A 12,674-nucleotide genomic window follows, 5' to 3' on the forward strand; every position below is an offset into this window, starting at 1 on the left:
GCTGTGAACGCGGCGGGCATAGAAGTCAGTGACAGTGCTGACGTCAGGAGAGCAGGAGATCATTACAGCAGGTAGTGATCTCATCCAACCTCCTGATGGCAGCGCTCGTCATCCCCTGCAGTGACCTGGGCTGACCCATTGTAACGCCTGCCTGGATCCACAGACTCAGATGGGCTGTAAAGGGGAGGCTAGAGGGAAGCCACTCACCAAGTAGGACCCCCAGAACCCTGAAACCCTTTAACCCCTATACAGGGATTTGGAATTACACAAGACCCTGGAGATCACTACATGTGGAAGGCTGCAGTCCGATGAGAGTAGTAGTCAGGCAGGGTCAAACCAGGAATTGCGGAACAGGGACAGAATCGGCAGGCAGTGATGTAGTCAGCAAACGTAGCAGAGGTCAGATCCGGGTCGGGCAGCAAGGTACAAAAACAGTAGGCAGAAGGGTAGTCAAAAAACACGCAGAAGTCAACACAGGAATCACCAACAGAATAGGACGTAACAGGAGCCATGAAAATCAGAACTATATCTGGCAGTGATCATGTGACAGGAGGGGAAATAAGAAGGGTGTGGTGTCTTCCCATTGGCTGTAGCTGAACGCTGGCAACTTCAGCTGGAAGACACATGCCACCCACAGTCAGCCAGCGGTACTGCATATCCCAAGCTAACCCAGCCCAGTGGATGATCGGAGCCTGTGCCCACTGGTGCCGCTGGCATCGACTTCTCTCCCATCACCAGCACCATCCACGAGAGGAACACGGCGTCGCCTGGCGATCGGAGCGGAAGTCGCTGGAGCAGACTCCGGCGGTGACGTAACACCCATTCATGTTAGCTCAGGTCACTGCACCGCTCTCCCAGCCAATGAGGAACATTCTGTTCTTCATTGACTGGGACAGTGACTATGGTATGGATCGTTGTGGGACGCCCTTATTGGATTACGCCGGACCCGGATTTGATTGTTCTTTTCAATAAATTGGTGAAAGAGGGAATGTTTTGGGGAGTGTTTTTTCAAATAAAACTTTTTTTGTTGTCAATTTTTTTTATTACTGACTGGGTTAGTGATGTCAGGTATCTGATACACGCGTTATATCACTAACCCCAGGGCTTCATGCCAGGTGACATTACACATCTGGCATCAACCCCATATATTACTCCGTTTGCCACCGCACCAGGGCAACGGGATGAGTTGGGGCAAAGCGCCAGGATTGGCACGTCTAATGGATGCGCCACTTCTGGGGCGGCTGTAGCCTGCTATTTTTAGGCTGGGAGTGTCCAATAACAGTGGACCTCCCTAGTCTGAGAATACCAAACCACAGCTGTCCGCTTTACCTTCGCTGGTGATCCAATTTGGGGGGACCCCCTGTTTTTTGTTTTTAATTATTTATTTAATTTAAAATAACAGCCGGGGTGCCCTCTGTTTTGGATTACCAGCCATGGGGAAGCTGCCAGCTGTGGTTTGCAGGCTGCAGCCGTTTGCTTTACCCTAGCTGGCTACAAAAGATAGCGGTCCCCACGTTATTTTTTTAATTATTTATTTATTTTTTGGCTACAAGGCTAAGCACCCTTTAGTGCCACATGAAAGTCACAAAAGTGTGCCAGCTTAGAATATACAGGGGGGTGGGACATTATATATGTCTATCTCATCTATCTATGTATCTATCTATCCATCCATTCATTCATTCATTCATTTATTCATCCCTCTATCTCTCTGTCTCTATATCTATCTATCTATCCATCTCTTTATCTACTCATCTATTTATCTTTCTTGCTGCTTCCGTTCTTTGCGGTCCGCAAAAAAAAAAGTAAGGCACACGGATGACACAGGGACTGTATACAGAACGGAACGGATGTCACACGGATGCCACACGGATGCATCCGTGAAAAAAAACGGACCGTTTTTTGCGGCCCGCAAAAACGGAACGGTCATGTGAATGTCGCCTTATGGTAAGTCTTACAGGTCAAATGTAGCTTACCGGGGGAGGGCCACGTGGTTATAGGAAGCCGACATGAGAGAGGCAATGCTTGGGGGGAGGGGTGTATTGGCGTCGCGAGGCAGATTTCATTGTTCTCCTGGTGACAGACACGATGTACTTCAGAAAAATGGTGCTGGAGGCAGTGCATGTGTATATTGTGATCTCAGAGAGCCATCTCGTCCATCGCCAGGATATCAATGTTGCCTATGTAACACTCTGGGGTCGAGGGGTTTTTACCTGACTTGTCACCGGGCCAGTGCTTGCAGATCCTCTGCGTCGTCACGGGCTAGCCTGGCCCGGTTTCGTAACGCCAAGGCATGCAGGAGGGAAGGAAGGCGATGGACAGGAGGAAGGATGGAGGATGGGGGTAGTGACGGTGAGGAAAGTCTTTTTAGATCGTGACACCACCTGTGGTATGTGGCCAGAGATGGGCCACCGCTGCGGGTGCTGCTCTCCGAGGCTTATGGTGAAGGCCACAGCCGGGATGGTGTCGCTTCCCACAGGCGGAGCGGGGTTAACCCGGGGAGCATGACGGAGGGAGGACGGGTGGGGGTGGTGGTAGTCCCTATTGGTGCCGCAGCACTGGCCACCGGCGCCGGTAAAGGAGAGGCAGAGGCAGGGGCTGCGGTTCCAGGTCTTTTACTCACTGGTAGTTCAGGCGCTGCCAGAGAGTACCGGTATTTGCCACAATGGGCTCCAGCCGATCCCGGATAGTTGGCGGTCACCGCCGGTGCATGTGGAAGTACTGCTAGTGAAGTGTCCCCCGTTTGCTATCCAGAACCCGGGCTGAGCCTCCAGCTCCAAGCCACGGGCCCCACGAAGAAAGAAAAACACTTGAATCTTGTTGTCTGGGCGAGATGTTATCCCAAGCTGTGCCCAGGAAAGTCTGCTCTAGTGAGATGGTTGCGCCTACTTCTTACCCCAAGTGGTGCCCGCCCCCAGTGGTTGTCCTAGCGACTGGGGAAGTTTCATGCTTCATGATGGCTAACTTCCCTGTCTTCCCTAGTCTACCCCCCTAGTCCACCTTTTTGTTTTATGTGTGTGATTTTGTGAAGGCACCGGCAGTTAACCCCCTCCTAACCCGGGATGGATATTACCCCTTAAAGGAGGTGTAATACCCTGTGGCGCCTGAAGCCTCAGGGGCGCCACACCTACCTTGGTCCACCGTGGCACCCCATCCTCCCAGCCCAGAGCCTGCAACATCGCCCCGCTCATGCTGCTGTTCGCTTCCTGTGACCCTGCTTCACCATCTCCCCCGTGCCCTCTCGTGGTAAACTACCTTTGGCTTGTAAGACGCTCCCCATTTCCCCCCAATTTGTTGGGAAAAGAAAGTGTGTATTATAATCTGAAAAATACTGTACTTAAAGGGAATCTGTCACCAGATTTTTGTCACTTAATTTCAGAACAGCATAATGTAGGTGCAGAAGTCCTGATTCCAGCAATGTGTCACTTACTGGGCTCGTCAGTGTAATTTTGATATCATAGTTTCATCAGCAGAAGATTATCACCAGAGGACTAGTAAATCTGCTGCCAATGTGTTTTCTCCTGAGGAAGAAGCTGGATAGCTTTAAAACGTGTCTAATAAACCACCGGTCACATGTGTGTCCTGGACTCCTTTTCGACAAATCATTTCTCACAGCATCCCAGAACTGGCACATATTTTTTCCGTTTTAACTCTTCATCCTCACTGTTATAGGCCGTACACATTAATCTCGATATAACGTCAATGATCTTCACACACTATGCAAGAATAGGAATGTGTGTACGTTTCACAGCCATTTTACACAGTGTTCAGATTTGTTCTAGGTCCATATGCTGTTCCCTGTGTATTCACATTGGCGTCATAATCTGAAAAGAGAGCAGCTAAGTGTCAGAGAAAGGAGCTTCTGTCTCCGGTGCCAGCAGTGTAGAGTGGCAGGGTTTTGCTGAGTCAGCATCCTCCACTTTTACTCTATTTCAGCAGGTTTCAATAAAAATGAATCAGCACAATTGGATATTTATCCTGGAATAATAGTGCTGTTTCTTTCTATTTTAGAGTAAATGTACTTTATGCTGATGGTTATTAATGGACTGGAAACATTCAAAAATACTTCTGGATTAGTAGTAGACCCAGAAAATAGGATCAAAATGTGAAAAGTCATACATTTGTGAAAAAAATAGTCCCAGCAAAAGCTCCATGTATAAGATGAAATAAATTCCAACTTGATTTATACCATTTCATAGCAGCGGAGAAATGCATAAAAAGCAATTCCATTGTTTTATGTATTTTATAATATGGTTTTCACTTCACTACTTGCCATTATAGGAGGATACTTCTCATAATCTGCATGCCTAGGATAGGGCAAGGCAGGAGTATAGGAAGAAAGGGTGACAAGGGACTACTAGGTGCCAAAAAGCCACTGGCAAAGTTATTTGGGCTCAGTCCTTGGCCAGTTGAGTGAATCTTTTTCCAGGGTTAAGTTTTTGTTTTTATGGATAGACTTTAATAAGACCGAATTTTAGAAGCATATTCTGGGTGGCGTAAAAGTTAAGTATAGGAATGTTGCAACATTGATGGAAGACATTTAAGTCAGGGGTGGGGAACCTTTTTTCTGCCGGGGGCCATTTGGAAATTTCTGCCAACCTTCGGGGGCCGCACAAAATTATGTGAAAATGAACCGGCTATATTTGGTCAAACAATTAATTAACTCACCCCTATTGTGGTGGTTGGAGTTAGTTCTGTTTGGTGTGGCTGTGATGTTCGGCGATACTTATGGTGCTTCTCACAACTGCCTTTCTAGATTTGTCTCGGTCTGGAGCGCAGTCAACTGTTTGTGACAATGAGATTTGTAAACCATATACATCACATAACAGAAGCAGGGACTGGTGTATATAAATCACAGGAGATACATACATGACTGAAGGGGCTGTTGGCATATACATCACATAGGAGACGCTGGGACTGCTGTATATACATCACATAGGAGACGCTGGAACTGCTGTATATATATCACATAGGAGATGCTGGAACTGCTGTATATACACATCACATAGGAGACGCTGTGACTGCTGTATATATATCACAGGAAACACCTACATCATCGGAGACACAATGGTGGCACATAGATCACATGCCCTTCCTGTGATGAATGTTCTTCCAGCCCCTCCTGTGATGTATATGCTCCCAGCCCCTCCTGTGAGGTATATGCTCCCAGCACAGACAGTACTGGGCAGCCACAGGCATCACTAGGGGGCACAGACAGTACTAGGCAGTCACAGGCATCACTAGGGGGGCACAGACATCACTAGGGGGCACCCAGACATCACTAAGGGGGTGGGGGGGTTACAGGCATCACTGAGGGGGGGCACAGGCATCACTAGGAAAAGACTGGGGGGCACGGACAGCACTTGAAAAGCACAGACATCAATAAGGGGTACACAGCACTGGGGGTGGTACATAATATTGGAGGGAACACAACATTGGGGGTGATATACATCACTGGGGAGGCTGCACACAGCACTGGGAGCTGCACACAGGAGGGAGGATGCTTTGCTGGAGACGGGGCGGGGAGCGGGTACACAGTGCTGGAGAGCGAGCGGCACACGGCACTGGAAAGTGGGCGGCACACGGCGCTGGAAAGCGGGAGGCACACGGCGCCGGAGAGCGGGCACCCAATGCAGGAAGCAGTGAAGCTGATCTGGGACGGAAGAGCAGAGTGCTAAACTCGCCCACAAAGTTCTGAGCACGCTGTCACCTGCAAGTGAGAGAGCTCATTGGTGCGTGCAAGCAGCGCATGTGGGAATTTAAAGGGCCGGCGGCCAAAGCACTACCACCCCAGGAATTTGCCTAGGGGCTGCAGAAAAGGTCAAGGCGGGGTGCATGCGGCCCGCGGGCCGAAGATTCCCCACCCCTGTTTTAAGTGCTTAAAGGGAATCTGTCAACAGATTTTGCCACCCTGTCTGAAAGCAGCATAATGTAGAGATAGAGACCCTGATTCCACCAATGTATTACTTACAGGGCTGCTTGCTGTACTTTTGATAAAATCAATGTTTTTTCTGCTCAGTTCTACCAGTTATTTGAATGTGGAGCTCTAAATCCCCACCCACACCACCAGAAAGCTGCCCATATACAATGTACATAGAACGTTTCCAATCACTGGTGGTGGCGGGGTTATACAGATCTCATTACTATGCTTGACTACCTGGCAGCACACCAAATAGTCCTCTAATGATAATCATCTGCTGATTGATAAGTGATTTTATCCAAGCTACACTAAGCAGCACAGTAAGTGACACATCACCGAAATCAGGATCTCTGCCCCGACGTTATGCTGCTCTTATTAGGTGGAAAAAAAATCTGGTGACAGAGATCCCTTTAAGAGATTTCACAATATTAAATAAATATCAATTTAATAAACAAACAATACAATATAATGCAAAAAAAAAGTCATCTGTTGTGTGACAGTTTGTATGTTCCCCCATATATTCTCTTGTGATAAATTCCATTGATTAAACTTTACAATTACTTGGGCTGACATGTGCTGTCATATATTGTCAGGATGATTATTAAAATCCTTTTAATTAAAAAAGTACTGATTGTTTCAAGCTAGTGAAAAATAATATTGCTCTTACACTATTGGCATAGCTTGGGCACCCATTAATTTTGTTATTTTAGCGGCAAATCTATACAAGTAGTGTAGCATTAGTATAAAATAAATGTTGGAGTTTGCTATATCTGTAAATGACTTCTTTAATTCTTTAAGTTGTGTTCCATCTATTGAACAGCGAGAAGTTTATCCCTTCTCTGATTTGGACAGTAGATTTTAAGACCCCAATTCATAAAGACTGGGGGTTTCATGAAGAGTGTTCTGCAGTAATTTACGTCAAATTCATTATGAGGCATGTGCTTCTTAAAGGGAACCTGTGATGTGTAAAAATGCTATTAACCTGCAGATATAGGATTAACCTGCCGGTCAATAATGTTTTGAAACCTGCTCGGCACCTACACATTGAAGTCCGGAGCTGGCAGGAAATGAGCTTTAATTCCCCCGCCACTGTTCCTGTTTCAGTCATGGGGACGGCGCTGACGCAGGTTACAGATCTGTGTATGGAGAGAGGTGGCTATAACTGCATCCCTGCACTGACTGACAGCCGCTCAGCATTAGACCTGGCTGTCAAAGTGCGGGGACCACAGTTATAGCCACCGCTTGGTACCTCCTCTTTGACTGAAACTGGAATAAAGTTAATTTCCTCCCACAAACGGGGTTCAATGTGCAGGCGCCAAGCTGGTTTCACACCCTATTAACCTTTGGATTGACCCCAGATCTGCAGGTTAATAGTGTTTTTACATGTGACAGGTTACTTTTCAGGACTTTGATACATGTTTTAGCTATTGTGCTCCACTGCAAGAAATATATACAAGTCAGGAATTGGGGTATATTTCTATCATAATATATGCATATTTGTGACATAAATTAAGATGAATTTGTCAGCCATGTTCCCTCCTAGCCAAGATCCACCAACATTTCAAAAAGTTGAACAACAAGTTTTTTAAAATATTTTGAGGAAAAATTCCCAGATATTGGAGTACACTAAGTAACACCAGCGTCCCTACACTGCCCAGCTGCCTAATCCTGGCAGGGTGCCATGGCTGTCTCCCGTTTTTGGAGACTAGTGGCAGCTTGAGGACTGGAGTTCCTTATCTTTAACTGGGACTCTGCATTTAAATGTAGTTTCATTTCATGTATTACCTAAATGGTTAATGTCAGTTTTGCTGCTGGCAGCCTTTCCAGCAGTCTCTAGCCAAGTGCTTCAGCTGCAATTACTTTGTAGTCACACCAATCAAGTTTAAATTGAGATGTTACCCAGCAATCCCTGCTGTTGCTACAAATCCATTTGTATTTGGCCCCCTTGGTGGAAGGAGCTGAGTTGAAGCATTCCAGAAGCCGGACTTTATCCTTTTGTGTTGTGGTATTTGCTCTGTTTGTTTTCTTTCCCTTGTGTTTCTGTATTGTAGAGGCGAATCTAGTGAACTTGTCGCCTACTCACTAGACAGGGTGAGTTTAAGGCCACCTGAGTGCCCAAGGTATCCTGCTTGCCGACAGGTTGAAAAAACCTGTATAGGGACACTAGGGAGCTCAGGAGTCAGCTTGAGGTGAGTTCAGGAGGTGCCCCCTCACGCCTCTCTCTAGCGGCAGGGACCTCCATTGTATTGTGTTTTCGGTGTTCCCCCTGTTTGCGGTGTTATTTTGGTCTTTTTTCATTTTGTGTCAGACTCCTTTTTGGTCTGAACACGCTCGCCATGTACATAGCATGACACAGGGATGCCAACAGCCATCGGTGTCCTCCCCACTCCTCTTACCTGCCCTGTCCGGGGAGCTTTCTTTGTCCCACAGCCTATACATATCAAGCAGGTCTCCTGGCAGGATGCTTAGGGCACGTCGACGCTCCCGGCCTCTTAAAGCATAAGTGCGCACCCTAAAGTGTCACCAGCTTATGGCTGGGAGTCGCTGTGTATTTAAAGCACCTTCCCCAAAATTGAGGTGTCTGAGCATTTAGGTTCCTTATGTGTCGAGCTCCCGCTAGTATACCAGTCTTCTACTACTTTCCAGTACTGTCTCCTGTCTGTTTCGATTCTGTCCCGCTAGTCTTCAGCATCGACTCCTGCTTGCTCTGACTCTGTCCTGCGCTAGCATCCAGTACCCAATCCAGCTTGCTGCTCCAATTCCATTCTGCCTTTTCTCCCATACCTGTGGCCCTGACCCTCCCTCCGGTCAGCTGCTGCAGTGTCAGGGACTGCCGTGGAGTGGTACCTGGTATCTCCTAGCAGCCTAGTCCATTCTCACCATGAGACTCTCTGGTGAAGACCCGGTAGGCACTTAGTCACACCCCTTCAGGGTAAGCCAGGTCGTGGCGAAGTGGGTCAAACTGCTCGATGAATTGTCTCTTAAGTATGTTTGAGGCTAGAAAATATCATGGAAGCTTTCTTAAATTGTCCAAAGACATGGGCCCTGATTCATCAAAGTGTCTACATCCAAAATCTGGTTTAAAACACTTTGAAAAGTTGCAAAATATTTTGCACAAAGCGAGGTTGCACAAAAATTGTATGTCTTTGCTAGTTTTGAATAGCTCTGCCAAAATGATTAGAGTTGAGGCGAAACAGGGCATGGTGACTCATGAGGAGCTATGGTGTACCTTATGCCACAAATCTTACTCCGCAGACTGGAGAATGATTTGTCTCAAAGGTCATGGCACTTTTTAGGCTATGTGCACACTAGAAAAAGGATTTTTCTTAAGAAATTTCTTAAGAAAATTTCTTGAGAGTGAAGGAATAGCGCACCTGCGTTAAAAAACGCATCAAAAACGCACTTGCGTTTTTACCGCGATTTGGTGCGTTTTTGGTGCGTTTTTACCGCTGGTTGCTCCCTGCGTTATTGTGCCATTATCTATGGTAACTAACGCAGTTAGCTGCAGAAAAGAACTGACATGCTCATTCTTTTTCTTAAGAAAATCTAGTGAAAGAATTTTCTTAAGAAAAAAACGCAGTGTGTGCACAGCAAATTTTTTTTCCCATAGGTTTTGCTGGGGAATGTCTGCAGAAAGGTTACAAGAATTTCTCAAGAAATTTCTGCAGCAAAAATGGACCAAAAACGCAGGTCAAAAACGCAGTGTGTGAACATAGCCTTAAGATGCACACCACTATTAAAAGGCACCTGGTTTACTAAGAGGCATCTCTCTTAATGAATCATGCACCTGTGACTCCAGCTCGTCCCTTCATCAATGCTGGGGTGAACAACTCCAGGTTGGATGAATCGAGGCATGGAGTTTCATTTTACTACTGCTAATTAAAAACTAGCATTTGGTACAAATATACTGTATGTGTGTGTGTGATTATGGTAAATGAAAATAGCCATTTATTACCACGGCAAATCTGTTCCATCAGTGAATCTTTCTTTGAAATGTTCTCTTCATGTAGATAGTATCACTTTGCTTATTTTATGTTACACAAATAAGACCATTTTTAAAAGTGTTCAATATGTGATGTCATATAAAATGCACGCTACAACTTCTATAGGAACCTCTAGGCTTGACGGCAGGGTTTGCGCATAATTTGATCAAAGGTTGGAAAAAAACAGCGGTACTCTTGATCATCGTTATGTGTTGGTTTCCAAGCAAACCATAATCACATGAATCCAGTCACAGCACACCGACAAGAGTAGCACCGCTTCTGGGAAAAACAGACATTTATTCCCTAATCTCATAAATTCTCTTAAAGTTTTTTTTCTGCAGGACTTGGACTGGAACATTTACTTTTGTGTTTGGGATAATACCAGATCAGTGTGTTTGTATTCTGCCGATCACCAGTTATTAATAACACTTTGTTAAGTGCAATAGCCAATGTTGATGTTGAAAAAAAAAGTATGACTGATCAGATTACTTTGAGTTCAGGATCCTTTATGGGCATTAGGTCTGATTAATTGATGATTCTAAGGGGACAACATCCTGTAAATGATTTACAAACACATCTGACATAAACCTGTGAGCAGCTCACATCTCCTTCTCTGACAGTTTAATAGAGGTGGTTTTGTACATGTTAGTCTCTTCCTGCCACACCTTATTGATCCCAAAGATTATTCAACTCCATTATTGTTATAGAAGAATAAAACCGAAGTCAGAAATAACCCTCAAGGGCATGCATTAAAGGCAGAGTGTCCTGATTGATATTGGATGACAACAACAGTATGCACTATAGTATGCTAAAAGAATGTATAGCATGATTATGCCTACAGTGGGGAAAAAAAGTATTTAGTCAGCCACCAATTGTGCATGTTCTCCCACTTAAAAAGATGAGAGAGGCCTGTAATTGATGTCATAGGTAGACCACAACTATGAGAGACAAAATGAGAAAACAAATCCAGAAAATCACTTTGTCCGATTTTGCAAGATTTTATTTGCAAGTTATCAAAGGGTCCTATAGATGCAGCGGTGTTGCCACTTCCCCTACTCACTGAGCACTATGTACAGGAGAAAAGAAAACAGAATCAGTTATAAACCACTCCTGTCTTCCCTTGACATGACCTGCTCCTGCTAGATTGCATACTAAGAAACTTTACTCCAGGAATGTACATGTATAATGGTGCCAGAGTAAAGTCCAGAGCAAAGTAATATGTGCATTGCTTGGTCAATATTAAGTAATAAGTGATAACTAATATAGCTTCATTTCCTGTTATCAAGCACAAAAAAATCAGGCAAATAGGAATATAACTTAGTATAGCATGCAATAGTTACAATATGGTATTTACTCCAACGTCTACATTTCTAGTGTTTGACAATGTTGCATAGTTGACTAATTGTGTTACTGTTACCTGAGCTCCAATAGTGCCCTGCTCTTTTCTAGCAGAAAATCAGCATGATTCTCTTTTCAGTTGTTACATACTGACTTAGGCCCTGTGCACACTAGAAAATGGAATTTTCTTAAGAAAACTCCTCACCCTCTGAAACATTACCGCAGAGGAGTGATAAAATACTTGTTTCTGCAAGGAAAGTCCATGAAGGATATTCATGGTGATATGTCGCAGACATTGGGGGATCAATGCACTTCATATTCCACAGTTAATAACTGGGTTGCCAAATTTAAAACGGGCCACTTCAGCATCAATGATGAGGAACGTCTTGGACGACCAAGAGTGGTTGTTGTTCCGGAAATCGTCGATGCTGTGCACAACCTCATAGTGGAAAATTGACAAATTTCAGCTAAAGCAATAGCAGACATCATGGGGATTTCCCATGAACATGTTTGTGTCATAATCCATGAACATTTGGACATGAGGAAGCTATCTGCAAAGTGGGTCCCCAAATGTTTGACAACAGATAAGACAAGCATGCGAGTGAAAATGTCCCGGTCCATTTGTCAGCGTTTCCGGACTGATAAGAATTTCCTGGATCAACTGATCACTATGGATGAGACCTGGATTTTTTTGTATGACCCTGAAAACAAGGAGCAGTCAAAAGAGTGGAGGCACAGTGGTTCTCCTCGTCCAAAGAGGTTTAGGGTGCAAAAATCAGCCAGTAAGGTGATGGCGTCTGTGTTCGGGGATAAGGAGAGTGTGCTGCTAGTGGACTTCCTTCAAAAGGGTGCCACCATCAATGCAAGGTATTACATTGAACTTTTTGGACCAATTGAAGGCAGCTGTAAAGGCCAAAAGTTACGTCAATCTGTCCAAAGGAATCTTGTTCCTGCAAGACAACACCACCGCTCACACTGCACAAGCGACCATGACAAAACTGGCAGAGCTGGGCTTCCAGCTGGTTGACCACCCACCTTATTCACCAGCTGTAGCTCCCTCCGACTATCATCTGTTTCCAAACCTGAAGAAACACATCAAGGGTACCAAATTTCACACAATGTCTGCTGTCATTGCTGCTACGGATGCCTGGTTCGAGGATCAATTGAAATCCTTATTTGTTCTAGGCTTACAGAACTTGGAATACTGATGTAAAAAGTGTGTTGATATCAGTGCAGAATATCTGGAATAAATGTAAAGTTTCAACATCCTAAGCATATGGCTACAGGTTGCAGCCCCCTGCCGTGTGCTTATCTTGGCTGTGTATCAAAATAAGAGGAACCACATGCAACTTTTTAAGAAATTATTTAAATAAATAATTTAAAAAACAAAGATGTTCTGTTCCTCCCAAACCAGCCATGATAAAGCCAGACAGCTG

At 45.1% G+C, this 12,674-nt stretch overlaps 1 protein-coding gene across 3 annotated transcripts in view; it reads left to right on the forward strand.

Annotated features, from left to right (window-relative positions):
- The window catches only part of ADAM23 (ADAM metallopeptidase domain 23), a 414,934-nt gene that overhangs the window by 96,150 nt on the left and 306,110 nt on the right, over positions 1-12,674 (forward strand). The gene's annotated exons all lie outside the window — the stretch shown is intronic.

Source organism: Anomaloglossus baeobatrachus, chromosome 7, assembly GCF_048569485.1.
Source record: "Anomaloglossus baeobatrachus isolate aAnoBae1 chromosome 7, aAnoBae1.hap1, whole genome shotgun sequence".
Classification (NCBI taxonomy): domain Eukaryota; kingdom Metazoa; phylum Chordata; class Amphibia; order Anura; family Aromobatidae; genus Anomaloglossus; species Anomaloglossus baeobatrachus.